The sequence below is a fragment of the Emydura macquarii genome, unplaced genomic scaffold, assembly GCF_026122565.2.
Source record: "Emydura macquarii macquarii isolate MOO-44397 ecotype Brisbane River unplaced genomic scaffold, CSIRO-AGI_Emac_v2 contig_1477, whole genome shotgun sequence".
Taxonomy (NCBI): domain Eukaryota; kingdom Metazoa; phylum Chordata; order Testudines; family Chelidae; genus Emydura; species Emydura macquarii.
This window is the reverse complement of record NW_027131614.1, coordinates 23,384,881-23,397,126: the sequence shown is the minus strand read 5'-3', so window position 1 is coordinate 23,397,126 and position 12,246 is coordinate 23,384,881. Positions and strand designations below refer to the sequence as shown.

Genomic DNA, 12,246 nt, shown 5'->3' with positions numbered 1-12,246 from the left:
TTGACTAGGAACTGGGTGAAGACTGTAATGTTTCATTTAATATTGGAAATTGTCTCTGTAGCTTTAAAAGAGTCTGTAAAAAATCCTAGGCATAACTTTTTGCTGAATATAGAACTTAATGTATTATCCTTTCCATCTGCTAAGGAATAAATAAAGTGACAGGCCACACAATGGGGAAAAATTGCATTTCATGACGTCTGGTAAGAGTGGAGCTGGTAAAAACAGCGTATACAAACCTAAAATAGCCATTTCTAGCAGGCTACAAGTGTCAAATTAAAATATTTGCCCTTACAAGATTTGCTGGGGGCCGGATTATTGGGGAAATAGTGGAAGCAACGCCTTGTGCTCGGTTGTCAGGGCGCAGTTCCTGAGGGTTCGGTGAGACTTTGGCAGGCTCCTGATGTGGGATCTAAATCGGTGCGGTGTTTTGGCTTTTGGGCACAGCAGGGTGGGGTTTTAAGGCACAACAGGAAATACTAACTGACTCCTCTGTTTAGACAATAGAATGTGGACTTTCGAGGCCAAAAAATAACAGGATCTATTCATATTCAGTTCCAGATCAAGGTTTTTTGGTTGCCCTGGGGCGCATTGATGACCCTGGTATAGATTTAGGGAGGTTAGGAGGGTGGTACAATAGCGAATCTACATTTATTCTCTATTCCTGTGGCAACATTTGTACTTGTTCTTTATTTCTACAATAGGATTGGGGGGGAGGGGTAGAGCCCCCAAATTGGCTGGATCTGTCGGGATCCAGGTGGAGGTTTCAAGTTCTCGTGGCGCTGTTGCACTGGGATAGGTTGGGAGCAGGGTTGCTTTGAAACAATATAGGAAGGGCAGGATTTGGACTCCGTTTAGACAGTGGGAAGTGAGGGTCGGCCAAACTGACAGGATTTTTGCAGGATCCACTTTTCTCCCTCTCTGGCTTCAGCTTTGCCTCCTCCCCTCCCCTTTAAAGCGCTCTCCCCAGCAGCTCCAACTTCTCCTAATCACGTGTGATTTCCTTTCGGGGGCTCTCCTGGGAGTGAGAAGCCGCCTCTCTGAGCCGGTCTGAGTCTGGAACCGCGATCCCGCTCCTCAAGCTGCGATCCCCTCTTCAGCGGTGCGTCTCCCCCTCTGATACCCGAGAGATTTCGGACAGAAGCCCTGCTTCCTCCCTGGTCAATCGCACACGCTGGACTTTGCAAAAGGCGCTGTCAATTTCCTGCCACACGCCCTGAGTCCGCCTGATCATCGTTCTCTCTCTCTCTCTGAATAGGGTCTGACTGGCTAAGGAGGACTTAGCCAGGGACCTGAGCCTCGCCGGCTTTTCTCCCGAGCTCCACAGCAGAGAATGCCGTGCAGACAAAACCCAGCTACCCCGCGCGCTGCGAGTCCCAGTGGGAGCAGATGAAAGGAGAAAGCGGCTAAGGCGAGAGGCGCAGGAAGCAAGTTGGGGGGCGGGCAGGGAGCTGGGCGGCGGGCAGGGGGCTCTCAGTGTCTCCGATCGACACCAGCAGGGATGGACAGCGCCTCTGGACGCAGCAGCCCCGGGGACACAGCGCTGCTGCTGCTGCTGCTGCAGGTGTTTAGACAGCGGTTTGCCTCGCTCTGCTGCTAAAAGGGCGGCGCTCCCTAATCTCTCACTCCCCCCTCCTCCCCGCTGATTTATTTATTTATTTGATTGTTTGGGGGTGGACGACAAGGAACCCCCCTCCGTGTAACTGCAAGCGGGGACAGTGGCGTCATTCCGCTCCGGAGTTTGAGATTTCACCAGCGACTTCAATCCGGTTTCTTTTCTTGTTTTGTTTGTGTTTACACAAATAAGAGTGTAACTTTCCGGAGACTTTGATTTAAATCATGGGCACTGAGATCGGGGGCAAGGGGAGAGATTTTCCTTATTACGCCAAATAAACGTGGAAATGTGCCGGAGTGCTTTGGAAATACTTCGGACTTAGCTCTGAGAGGAGATCCGAGGAGTACAAGCTCTGCAGCGTATCGGCAACTGAGAGCAGCTCGCCTAACGCTGGCATATTGGCAAGTAAGTGCTTCTGGTTTCAATCCGGATTACCTTTATCCCTGGTGACTTTTTGCAGCTGTTGGTTTGAAACTCCTTGTCTGGAGGGAGGACGGGAGTCAGTGAAGTCAGCTGCAGTTTTAGATCTCAAGGTCTATTTATTTGAGAGGTTTGTGATAGTGAGAGGGGCTCTGTTGCAACACAGCATTGGTCCAACAGTGTTGAAGTGCATTGTAAACATCCTTTTTACAGCACCCTGGCAGGAACTGTCTTAAAGAAATAGTGGTGTCCACTTGTGCAACTACAGTAAATGGAAATGAGGCATTATATAATTATTAGCATATGAAATGTTTTCTCTCTGTGTTTGTATGTAACTAAACAATGGGAGTCTCTTAAAAGAGTGTATTTTAGCAACAGCTTTTGTGTGTATCTCACACCTTTATACAATGTAAGACAGTTATTGAATTTGATTTGCATAGCTTTTAACTTTTACCCATGCTGTTTTGTAATTTTGGGTTTTTTTTCTGATGCTCCTTCTCTGTGTGGGTTTTGTTTTTTAAACTTCTGGTAATTGACATTTGCCACAAAACAGAAGCTGAGTCCAGTATGGTTTCAGTTTAACAGGGCATACAGAAAAGGTGTAGTAGGCAACGTGGCCAGTCCTGCTCCCATGGAAATCAATGGCAAAACTCCACTTGGGAGGGAGCAGGAGCAGGCCCAGGAGGCTATTATCTCTTGCTAAAAATTCAGTTTAAAGTAGTTTGCTCAGAACTAATCTGCCACAGTGCAAAACACCAGATCTCCTATTCACCTTAGCTAGTGCATAAGCTAGCTGACCTGCCTCATCATATCTATTTCCTATCCAACGCTGAAATTCAGGAGATAAAAAATTGTGATTCTGCAGGGAATGGGCAAACAGCAAACTTCAAAGCGTGTTTAATTACATTTGCATTTATTGATTTTTCTTAGCATATTCTCTATAAGTCTGAGAACCACAGTTTTTTACCTTGATGAGCATTGTGCTTTAACATGAAGGTTTCACAGAGTAAAAAGCAGTTACACAGATTTATGGCCAAGCACTGACATTTCGCTAAGAGTGTGATGAGTTCCAGTGAGTAGTGTTATTGGTGACAGGTGGGTTAGAGGAAGAGAGGGACGTTGTATTTACTTTTAGGAGTGAACTTTCTTCACCATTACAACATAAATAATACTATATACCAGCTGCAAGTAACATGGAGGGACTTCCTTCTGTAAAAAAGTAAATGAGTATGAAATAATTGTGAGGTTTTTTTGTGTTTTTTTGTCTTACTTTCTGATGAGAAGTGTCTAGTAAATGGAGATAGGTTTTAAAAAAAATCCCAGACCTTTCCAGGTTAATACACTTTGATTTGTCAGCGCTTGTCAACTCTGAGGGTTTAGAAGAGGGATCTTTTTATATGGAGTTACCTACACTTTTTCCATATGAGCAACATTAACCTAATAGGATAAAAAGGCATAGGGTTGGTTATACACTGAATATGTGACTAAACCACCAGTTTATAGCAAAAGGATGAAATAAGCCTTTCCTTTGTTGGTGGATGAGTCACCTACAGCATGTCTGGGATAAACAGTCTGAGATGAACGTCAGCTGTTTGAATACACTTTCAGAAGAGCTCTAACATGGTTTAGATCTCTGACATGCACAAGATCCTGTGAAGTGTGCAATAAGACTACTGCCACAAGTATTGTTAGATACTGTGATTAGCAAGCCTTTCTTTTAATTAAAGTACTCAGATTCTGCTCTCTCTGTGTGGGTATGTGTGAATCCACTATATTTCTAGAGCGGTATACTGATGGGTTTACAGGAGTAATTCCCTCCTCTGTTGCGGAGTGTCAGGCTTTCACTAAGTGTGTGCCAGAGAAATTGTAAAACACTGAAGCATGCATTGAGCTGGAATTCATTTAGGGTATATTACTGTGGTTCCTTCCACAGGGAACATAAGTGATGGCTAATGGCTTATTATATAAATGAATGATTTTCCAGAAATCATGTCAGCTATGCCACCTTAGATGCAAGCTACACAATGCTTTATTTCTGTTCCTTTATGACATTAGGTTACATTGCATGACTTAAAGTGAAGCCATTAACTTCACTTAATCTCTGTTTGCCTGGAGAAGAAGAAAAACCATCATTTTAAGGATGGGTCATTTGACTTTTGCAGTACGTTGTATGGTTGTTATGAGATAATCTAATGAGATGCTCTCTTCACTGAATTAAAGAAAATGTTACTGTTTATCCTTTCACTTTTTTAAACTATACTATCAGAAGGATGATTTTACTGCATGGCCTAAGAGACACATTTTCACTGAGTATGAATGAGAAAATTAATCCGTTATATTCTCCGATAAAACTGAAAACAAAGGGGAAGGTTAATATTAGGTCTTGAACTATTCAAGAGTGTAACTAGAGTAGCAACTACATATAAAATATATTTTAAGAAATTGATCAAAGACCTTCTTTACCTTAGCTCCTTGACTGGCTTGGTAGTCACTTGAACATCTTTCTATGTATTGTAATATACATTTATAATTTTTAATTATGAAGGCTGAAGTATTGAGTAAAAGTTATACACTTTTCCACTAGTTTTATTAGACTGGTACGGTAGCCTAGCTAACTTATGTCTTTTAAATTACAAGTTTCCAAAATGTAATGCATATTATGTTCAGTTCTAAAGTTTACATTTTTATTTTAATACATCTTGGATAACACAAGTCTCTTTAGCATAGAAGTTGGTGATTTGATTCAGGAAGCCTGAGGCACAAACAAACAATGCAAGTCCTTCGTAACTTTGTTATGCTTGTTCAGGAATACTATTTGCTCATTAGATACTACTTTCATGGATAGATATAAACTGTAAGTGAAGTTGAGCATATTGCTAAGAAAGAAAGGTTTATATAGTTATCTCACTCATAAACTGCATCTTTTTTTTCTGCTCATATTTTGATGAACAAAAGAATATGTGTTTATAGATTGTTCTCAGTCTTCCTCCATCATGCAGCACTGAGATTTATAATTTCCAGATGCTAAAAATTTAGCACTACTCCTAATGTCTCAACTACTGGGAAAGCCATTCTTTTTTTTAATGCCACTTCTTAGCAGTCATGGCTGGGTTTGCTGCTTGCATGCATTTTTATGGGGAAGAAATGGTAAAGTGTGTAGAGTAATTCCAAATGAGATAAAGTTAGTAAACAGGGGTCTTCACTTCAGATTACAAGGTAGAGGAGTAGGAATTCCAGTTTAAATTTACAGCATTGGCATGCACCTCTTGTACACGGGAGCTACTCACAGCTTGGTGACACCATTCAACGTCTAAACATTCAATGAGTTTCTTGACATGGGTTGGCAGCAAAAACTGGCATCAGAGCCAGCCTATATTTGCTTCCATCCTACCCTATATCAGAAGGGGGAGGAGAGAAAGCTATCTATAATATTTTTAAATTTTTTAAAAACAAACATAGTTCACATTCTTACAATCCATCCACAATATATAGGCAATACAGTGGAGCCTAGTGGTGGTACCAACCTGTTAATACATTGCATGTGTCTGCGTGTGAGGTGCATATTGTACATAATTACTAAAGGGCCGATAATCCAGTGGCATTAATGCCAAATCAGGATTGGACTGCCTCCACACTGTTCCTTGGGTCAGCCCCAGCTTTTCATCCTCAGTGACAGGGAGGTTAGGTTGAATTGATGCTGTGCCTCTGCTTATGTAGACGCAATTCTATAATGTCAGAACAGATCTGTCTCTTTCTTGGTTTTTGGGGAGTCTGCATTTGAGAGAGTAGTTGTGGCTTACTATCTAGGCCCTTAACTGGTCACTTAGCTCTAGCAGGAGTATCTCCTTCAACAGTCACCAAGAGAACTGAGAAATGCAGTTGCATGTTGAAAATATGGAGACCCCCAAGGAGGTGTTTGGGGCCAGGGCTGGTTTTAAGAGCTTGGGTCCTTCAACCTCTTTGGTAGCAGGAAGAGGGACAGAAGGTAGGACATAGGCTCATCATTTTGACTCTGGGCTCAGTTCCACTGTTGTATTCCATTGTAATTAGTTCTTAGTGTGTGGGATGGCATAGGGTAAGAATCTAGTATTCACTTCTTGCTGATTAATTCTTAGGTGGAAGTTAGTAATGCGTTCGCTTTCCATGACTTGCTCAAAGATGAATATAATCAAAAACCTGGTTGAATGATACTGCTGGACAAATTTTGCCACAACTGACTCCAAACAAGTATTCAGGACATCATGAGCAGAAGGAGAAACTGTTGGGTTGTGTACAGCATTGCTGCATGCGTCGAGCATGAAACACAGGAAGTCTTCCACCTAAAAGTGGATCAAATATAGTCTGTCCATTTATATACCATTTATGGGATGGAACTAAAATGAAACTGGTATGTAGTGTACCAATTGCCCCATTGCACTGTAAAATCCTTACAAGACTGTTGAAGTTTCTCATTGGGATGGAACTATCTGCAGTGAGGCTGACAGTGCTTGATGATTTTAACATCTGCACTGGTTGCTCAGGATATCATGGTTGACCTAATGACCATGGATTGTTGGCTCAGTTCATACTGCTGGTCACACTCTTGATTGAATGTTCGGTTTCAGATTAGAGGGGAGGCAACTGAAAATTTTAGCCATATGATTTGAGTAGAGGTGCTTGTTTTGATGGTGGACTTCTAGAAGCTAACCGACCCTGATTATTTTGGTAGTGCTCTGAGGAGGCCCGAGAGGGAGAATATTGGTCCTCTGACAATCTGGTTGAGGGGCTTTTGCTCAGTCACCATCAACCTGTTTTGTTTCAAGTAATGGACAGTCTAGCTAATCCAAACTGTCTGCATGTTGCAGCTGACACAAGTTCCTCTTGTTTGTAAGGACATTTCCTGTCACATTGTTGATAACATTATATAAATTTACACTGAAATGTATATTAAAAACCATGTCACGAAAAAGTTATTGTTGTCTTGAAAAAGAGAGAGACTGTTCCCTTAATCATTTTTTCCTTCAGCTGTTATATTAAACTTATTTAATAATACATGGTGATCTATAATCGGGAGCTACATGACTTTAACATTTCTTCATTTTCCATTCCACAGCCAAAGTGATTCTGTGCAGATGACAGAGTGCAGGCAAAACAATAATAATTCCTTGACTTACATTTCTTTCCTTCTTTTTTGGGGGGTCTTTTCCTGTGTCTGTTGAAGTCAATTGCAAAACCCACAGTGATTTCAGTTAGAATAATATCATGTCCTCCGGGATGTATAAGGTTCATAAGTTTAGAGTAAAATTGTTACAACTTTGTATTAAAATAAAACATTGTTATTGTGGCCTTCAACTTAATTACATAATTGGTTTTTGTTCATTTTCTTTTTTTATATTCAGAAGTAATTAGCCCCAAAAGGTTGTGTGCAAACAGCATTACATACCCTAGCAAAAGTTATGCAAGTCACACAATATTTTGATGGACTTTGTAGTAGCTGTTGTTAATGAATCATATGATTAAGCTTTGGCAGCACAAATGAGCATTGATTTTTCTTGGCTTTTTTTTGACCCTAAAGAAGTAATACAATTAGAATTATGCCCAAAAGAGAATTTACTCCCAGTTCTTCATATGATTTTGTGTAGTCAAAGAAAGACAGCATTCTCCAGGAAGAGCTTTAGGCAACTGATCTAAATTAATCAAATGTTCTGGTGTGAAAAGGGATGGGAAAATATCAATTCTCCAGTTTAGAGAGGCTGTAAACTCAGTTTTCATCACATAAAGCCATCTTCCTGTGCCCACTCCCAGTTTTATGTTATGTTTATGTATTTACATGAGTAGACTTCAGCACACCACAGTTCAAAACACTTTATTCATATACCACTGTGGTAGTTGGCTATTGGATTTCAACATAAATCTGCAGAGTGTTTGACTATAATGCAGATCAGCTGTTGTCCGATATTAAAACTTACATCAAGCCATGCATGGAAATTTCCATTGAAATCTAAGGGTTTTTCTTTGTAAAAATCAGTGTCAGGCTGTGTCCCATGAAATCCTGTAAATCTTGAATTCATTTTGGAATTTCTCTGTATTCAAAATACTAAGGATTCTGTGTTTTATTGCTCTTGTATGGAGTGACTTTGAGAACATTGGGGCAGTGTATGTGTGACGGGGAGAGCACATGTGTATGTACTTGCATAGACTATAATGAGACATCTCTTCAAAGCCACCTTTGGATTTTGCGCCATCGAGAAATGGATTTAAAAGCACATTTGAGTCATATGGCTCTGAGAAACCAAAGTGTTGATGTACTAGGAATGTGACATGTTCAGCTGCCAACGAGGAGACAATCTGTAGCAATACTCCTGCTAGAAAACTAAGGAACAAGGTTGGTTGTAGCTGTGAAAATAAATATTTCCTTGCCTTTTCAGCGGAAGAAAGGTTTTATTAAAATTTTTGATTTTCATGAAATGACCCCACTGGGGAAAGCTTGAACTTTAACAGTGCTAGGCATTTGTAGACAAGGGATATGAAGGTCACAAGTTTATGTAAAACATAAACCTCTCATTGTCCATCGAATTGCTAGGATTGGAAATGACTGGGTTATAGAGTTCATCCCTCACCACAGATAGAAGACTGTTTTCTGCACAAGGTCTTTAGTCTTCTAACTAGTGTGCTCTTAAACATCTCTAGTGATATTACTTCAGCTACTTCCCTTGGCAAGTTACCACATTATGCAGTTTTTCTCCTAATGGTTAAATTACATCTTCTCTTGCATTAATTTTGGGCCACTAATCCTTCTTATGGAATAAATTTCCCCCTTTACTACATTACATAATCTCTTGCCATCTTATGTTGTTTTTCATCTCCTCATAACCAGTGATATAGTCCATTTTTGTTGCATTTTTTCATGCTCTAAATACAACATTTCTTTAGATTCTTGTAGTATCTCTCTGATCCTTCTAATATTTTTGGAGCCTAACTAATTTATTATTGTCTTAATTTTTTTGTTTTTAACTAGCAGAAAGCTCAGCTCTTAGTACTATAAAAGAGGTATTCCCGTTTAACTCCCTGTTCCTACCCATCACATTCTTTCACATACATCCTACTAGAACTGTTTAGTTTTTCCAATGAATTTGTGTTGTGAACGTTATAACTAATTTGCTGCTCACTAACATCACCAAATTCTTCTCTGAATTACTGTTTTCCAAGACACAGTCTCCAGTCTGGTATATCTGCTTAGCGTTATTTCTCTCCTTTCATGTGTTGTCTGTATTTATATTAATAAAATGTCATCCCATTAATATTTTTCTCCTATCTGATTCTATAATGTCTGCCATTGCTACCATGTTTAATGTATAACATTCTGCCTAGAGTGTGAATATAGATATTAAATAAGTATTATTGATCCCGTTTGAAACCACACTTAATATTTCTCCTCAGTCTGATTGATACTTATAATTACTTTTTGTTTATGGTTTGTCAATCACATAATGTAGTCGTAGCAATGGCAATTGATTTAGTAACATCTAAAGGCTCGTGGGAAGGAGAAAGGTTTATTGGAAAATAGGAAGGAATGAAATCAAAGTGAATGATTTGGGGCAAATCTACTAGTAGCATATTTCAATGCTCATCAAATGAACGGGAGTCTTTCTAGGATGAACTATTCATAAAAAGTGTGCTGGTTTGTCTTTCTGTGGACTTCCATTGACCTCAGTGAATGTTGGATCAGTCTCAGTGTTCATACTCTCTTGATTTCAATAGAGTTTTGATCACTTACACTAGCAGTCAATATGTCCTTTAAATGACAAAATTACCTATACAGAAAGAAACCAAATTACATCTATGTTTTAAGCACATTGTGCAGCTTAATCTCAATTTGAAACAAAATACTAAGGTTTTAGTAGATGGCTAATAGTTATACTTGTGCATGAGCCATATATGTTTCATTAATCACAAAGGCAAGTTCGGCAGCTGGCCCTAACACAGTGCCTACGAAACAGGCCTTCAGGTGGTCCTCCTGTACTCATGGACACAGCATTTCATGATGAATACAACAAAATATTCATCTAAAGGAAAACTCATTAAAATGAGCTATAGGGAATTGGTGTCTGGTTGAGAATGGGGTCAGCACAGAGACTTTTTATTGAAAGACCTGTATATGTCATGGGTGGCCAAACTGTGGCTCGTGAGCCACATGCAGCTATTTTACAGTTAAATGCCACTCATGGAGCTCCCATACCATCCTCCCCCCCTCTTCTCTGTCTACCAGACTGGGGTGAAGAGCTTGGAGCTTCTGCCCTGCGGTAGGATGGTAGGGCTAGAGGATTCTGCTCAGTGGGGAGAAGGGTCTCAAGGGGTCAGTAAGTTGGTTGCCCCGGTATATGTGAACACAAATACATGTGTAGAACACATCAAATGGCTCAATTTTATGATTCAGTTCCTTAAAATATTCTGCAGCAGTACTTTACAATTCATATAACTTTCATTCAAATTAATCAGCTCTGATATTGCAAGCTAATAACTATTAAATTCAATTCTAAAAAACTAGGCAATTCAGGAAAGCAGTTAAGCACATGCTTAAATTCCATTGGCTTCAGTGAGGCTTAAGCACATGCTTAAGTATTTTCTTAAATAGGAATGCTTTCCTGAATTGGGGGAGAAGAGAGCAAATCCTGCACACACTGACCACTGGGGGTAGTGCTTACTGTCATTAAATCTGATCAGATTATTTAGGATTCTAAGTGTTACACCTAGTAGTAAGTATTTTCAGGATTGGACCCTAAATTATATTTACGTTTACAAAGTTAAAAACCAATAATAATTGTGTTTGATACAATCTTAATTTATCTGTCAGAAAAAAGGATACAAGAGAAATTTTGGTAGGCTACAGAAATTAATAAAATTGATACCCAAACTGAACAGACCCTTCTGTGGCTAATTTCACCAGTGATGCTATCTTTTTAACAAACTACTTCACTTTTTTAAGGGCCATACACTGCTCTTGATCCACACCAGAATGTCTTTTGATGGATGTAAGGTTTCATTCATGGGCGGTACATATTCTTTAGACATTATAGGCCAAATCCTGCCCCCTACTGCAACTGTGCATCAGGGTGGCGAAGAAGTCCTAGGAAGTCCTCCCTTTGGGCAGCAGCATGAAAGGATTGTAAGACAGTACTGAATGCATGCTTGGGAAATGTTCCCAAACCTACTGATGCACTGTGATCCCAATGAGGTCAAGGCCTGAGTGCTAGCAAACATGCAGGGCCCTCAACTTGATAGTGCACATCAGCAACTATGTCAGTACAGGAGTTCATGCCATTGTAGAGTCGCAGTCATGTGAGCCCTGACATGTGATATATCTGCCCATGCTGTGCTGGCAGAAATGTTCCTGTGATTAGTCCATGCTTTGCACTTCTCCACTCCTTTGCCACCCTATCAGTTGCAGAATTTCACCTCAATTCTGTATCCTATAGGTAGTACATCACATTATCAAAAGGAAGGGAAAAAATTATGAATCCCAGCCAAGACATTCCAGGCCAAATTAATAACATTTTAAATAAAGAGACTATTTATTTATTTATAAAAGCTTTCTTTATATCTGGGACATGATTACTAGATGCAGTTACAGCCTTTAATGGCTTATTATAAAGCATGTTATAAAATGCATTAGTAATGAACATTTAACAGATGACCAGCTGTTAGAAAGTGTTATAAGATATAGATTACTTTGTTAAAGTAACATATGTTCATGTTTAATACCTGAATTTCAGTTATCTGATAGAAAGCATGTATAAAGTGTTCTAATGACTCAAAGTGATAAGCAATGAATGCTGCTGTGATATGTCTGTTCTTTCGCTTACGGTCACCACCGTTAAATAACAGCTTCCCATCTAACTAGGATTACCCGGAAACATGCAGCTGCACAATAAATTCTTCATGGTTCATTGATGATCACAGAACTCCTAGTCTGGAGCTGCCAATGGTGGGGCGGTGGGGGAGGGGGGTTGAGTCATTGAAGTGGACTGTGTCAGAAGAGTGGGAGAGTGGAATGAGTTTGTTTTTGTGTTCTTTATGTTGTGACATAGGGAGGAGGTGAATGACTATGGTGGAAAGAAAGAGTGATTGGTTGAATTTCTGGGGGAGGTGGATGGAAGACTATTTGAAGGGCAGGAGCATGCTGTTAAAGAAGGGATGGGAAGGACTATTTTTGGTGGGGAAAGTGGAGTATATGT

At 39.9% G+C, this 12,246-nt stretch overlaps 1 protein-coding gene across 1 annotated transcript in view; it reads left to right on the top strand.

Annotated features, from left to right (window-relative positions):
• The first annotated feature begins 1,778 nt into the window (after nt 1–1,778).
• Nucleotides 1,779–12,246, top strand: part of SNTG1 (syntrophin gamma 1) — a 503,809-nt gene continuing 493,341 nt past the window's right edge. The window contains exon 1 of the mRNA XM_067553875.1: nt 1,779–2,017. The gene's annotated coding sequence lies outside the window, so the exon portion shown is untranslated. The remainder of the gene's footprint in view (nt 2,018–12,246) is intronic.